Source organism: Nycticebus coucang, chromosome 21, assembly GCF_027406575.1.
Source record: "Nycticebus coucang isolate mNycCou1 chromosome 21, mNycCou1.pri, whole genome shotgun sequence".
Classification (NCBI taxonomy): Eukaryota; Metazoa; Chordata; class Mammalia; order Primates; family Lorisidae; genus Nycticebus; species Nycticebus coucang.
The window spans coordinates 7,356,130-7,359,853 of NC_069800.1; positions in this window are offsets into that span (position 1 = coordinate 7,356,130).

Consider the following 3,724-nt stretch of genomic DNA (forward strand, 5'->3'; position numbering starts at 1 on the left):
AGGCATGGTCAGGTTCTGGGGAGTGCTCTCTTCCCTCTCTGCTACCCTAAGAAGATGCTAGCCACCATGCTGAGGTCAAACCACTCTGGTAAAATTGTGTCCCCCAAAACATTATGTCATATGTTGCAGTCCTAGCCGCTGCACCTCAGAATGTGACTTTATTTGGAGATTTTTTTTTTTTTTTGGATAGACAAGAGTCTCACTGTACCATTCTCCAGTAGAGTGCCACGACGTCACACAGCTCACAGCAACCTCCAGCTCTTGGGCTTACGTGATTCTCTTGCCTCAGCCTCCCAAGTAGCAGAGACTACAGGCACCCACCACAATGCCCAGCTATTTGTTTTGTTGTTGTTGTAATTGTCATTGTTGTTTGGCAGGCTCAGGCTGGGTTCAAACCCGCCAGCTCTGGTGTATGTGGCTAGTGCCCTAGCTGCTAAGCTATGGGCACCGAGCCAGGAGATAGGGTCTTTATAGAAGTGATCAAGTTAAAATGAGATCTTTATGGTGGGCCTTAATTCACTATAATGGTATTCTCATAAAAAGGGGAAATTTGGGGGCAGCACCTGTGGCTCAAAGGAGTAGGGTGCCGGCCCCATATGCCAGAGGTGGTGGGTTCAAACCCAGCCCCGGCCAAAAACTGCAAAAAAAAAAAAAAAAAAAAAAGGTGGGGGGGATTTTGACCCAGATGTGCACAGGGAGAGCAAGTGTGGAGATGAAGGCAGAGGCCTGGGCGAGGCTTCTCCAAATCCATGAGCTGGCAAAGCCTGGGACAGTTTCCCTCATAGCCTCAGGAGGGACCAGCCCTGGCCACACCTTGGCCTCAGACTTCCAGTGTCCAGAACTTCAAGATGATGAATTACTACTGCTTAAGCCACCCATTCTGGGGCACTTTGTCATGACAACCCTCAGAAACTCCCAGGCACATGGACTGTTCCAGCCTGTGCTGAGTGGCACAGGTGAGGGCAGAGTCTGCAGCACTTGGTCACTGCCTTCTCTCGCTTGACCTTTTGTTTTGAGCTCTACGGACCAGTCTCTTCCACTGCTGCTGCAAATCGAACTGCACACCCATTGCTGCTATTTTGTTATAGGTACATACTATAGTTTATTTATGCTATTGGGGCTTTTTGTTTGTTTTGTTTTGAGACAGAGTCTCTCCCAGGCTGGAGTACAATGGCATCATCACAACTCACTGCAGCCTCAAAATCCTTAGCTCAAGCGATCCTCCTCCCTCAGCCTCCCAAGTAGCTGGGACTACAGGTACCTGACACACCTGGCTGATTTTTCTTTCTTTCTTTTTTTTTTTTTTTAGAGCTAGGGTCTTGCTGTGTTGTCCAGGCTGGTTGTGAACTCCTAAACACAGGTGATCTTCCCACCTCAGCCTCCCAGAGTACAGGGATTACATGTGTGAATCACTGTACCTGGCCTATTTACCCTATTGCTAATGGGCTTGGGAATTTACTGCCAGATTTTGGCTATTGTAAATAATGCTTCCTAAATATTCTTGTCCTTGTGTTTGGACACCACATGCACATATATCCGCAGGTCTGGTGAAATAAACCACTGTGTCAAAGGACGTGCTTTGTTCACCTTTAGAAGATAATCCCAAACATTTTTTTTTTCAAAAATCTACACAAAAATAAAAATTCATACTCCCATCAGAAATGTAGGAAACTTCAGAAGGCTGAGGCATGAGGATCGCTTGATTCCAGGAGTTTGAGGTTGCTGTGAAGTTTATGATACGACAAGATTCTACCCAGTGCAGCAGACTGAGACTCTGTCTCAAAAAAAAGAAAAAAAGAGAGAAAGAAAAGAAAAGAAGTGAAATGTAGGGAACTTCATTCCACTGCACATTTTTGCAAACCCTGGACACCAACAGTCTCACAATTTCAGCCGTTCTTGGAGGGGTGCAGAGATATCTCAGTGTGGTTTTGACTCATCTGATAGAAAGGGAGGCTTACAGCTGGTCACACATTTGTCTGCCATTTGCAGTTTTTTTGTTTTTTTTTTTTTAATTGAGACAGAGTCTTAGTTACCCTAGGGTAGAATGCCATGGTGTCATAGCTCACAGCAACCTCAAACTCTTGGGCTCAAGTATCCTCTTGTCTCAGCCCAAGAGGATCTTGTTCTGGCTGGGACTATAGGCGCAACACCAGAATCCCCAGCTATTTTTTCTATTTTCAAGTAGAGATGGGGTCTTGTTCTTGCTCAGGCTGTTCTCCAACTCCTGAGCTCAGGTGACCCAACAGAGTGCCTCACAGAGTGCTAGGATTATAGGCATGAGACAGTTCTTGTGAGTCTCTGTTAAATGTCTTGACCATTTTTCTATCTAATTTCTTGTTCTTATTGATTTGTGGGAATTTTTTTATGTATTCTGAATGTGATTCTTTTGTCAATTATAGTTGACACTCATTATTCAAGGTAGCTTTGCTATATACAGAATGACAGCCCATGTTCACTGTGATACTGCCCTGGACCATTGCTTTAGGGGATTACCAACTGGGTTCCTGCCAGGCTCTGCTCACATTTCTGGCACATGATCAATACATAATCTTGTTTTCTGTGTTTCTGTTTAAGGACACCTTATTCAACATATATTGACATGCACACACTTATATAAATATTATTGATTCATCAACACTGAGCTCACAACTAGCAGCACTACCACTCATGCCTGCATCACCTATGCATGTTTTCTCCCAGGCTCATCACAACCACTTGTACCTGGGGAACTGGACAGCACTCCAGCATTGGGATAGGGCCATTGCAGACAGCAAAACCACCAAAAGAAGCACAGAGATGCAAACTATGTGGCACCGAGAAGACCACAAAAAGCACGCTTGTTTACAGGAGAAGAGGAGGGAGAAAGCAGAGCTTGGCCTTGCTCCAGCCCAGCAGGGCATGTCAGCAGCTCAGAGCCGCCTCTGCCTGAGCATGTTCATGAATGACTTGTGGAGGCACTGGGAATGTTGATTTTGAGATTACAAACAAATTTAGCAAGTGGGTTAATTTGCAAATGCAGGATGTGGGGCAGCAGGCAGCAGCACCCTTCAGAGATGGCTTCTGCTTCTGGCATTTTAGCTGTCACCCCTGTCCAAATGACTAAGCCTAGGAAGGAGGCTTGTTTAACCTTCCACACTGACACCTCTGAGCCACTCAGGAATTTTGGGGGGTGGGGTCCTGGTTTGTTGCATGGTCCACTCCTCACAGGGCTCTGGGGCACCTCAGCCATAAAGCAGGTGGCCAGCTCTCTTCAAGACAAATGCAAAATAATTATTATAAAATTAGATAGTATTTATTCAGAATGAGAGAAGAAATCATAACAAATTAAACATTTAAAAACATTGACTACTGCCAGGCATGGGGGTGAATGCCTATAATCCTAGCACTCAGGGAGGCCGAGGCAGGTGAACTGCCTGAGCTCACATGTCCCATCTCTTAAAAAAAATAAAAATAGCCAGGCTTTGGCTCGGCGCCTGTGGCTCAAGCAGCTAAGGCGCCAGCCACATACACCTGAGCTGGTGGGTTCAAATCCAGCCCGGGCCGCCAAACAACAACGGCTGCAACCAAAAAATAGCCGGGCATTGTGGTGGGTGCCTGTAATCCCAGCTACTTGGGAGGTGGAGGCAGGAGAATTGCTTGAGTACAGGAGTTGGAGGTTGCTGTGAGCTGTGATGCCATAGCACTCTACCCAAGGTGACAGCTTGAGGCTCTGTCTCAAAAAAAA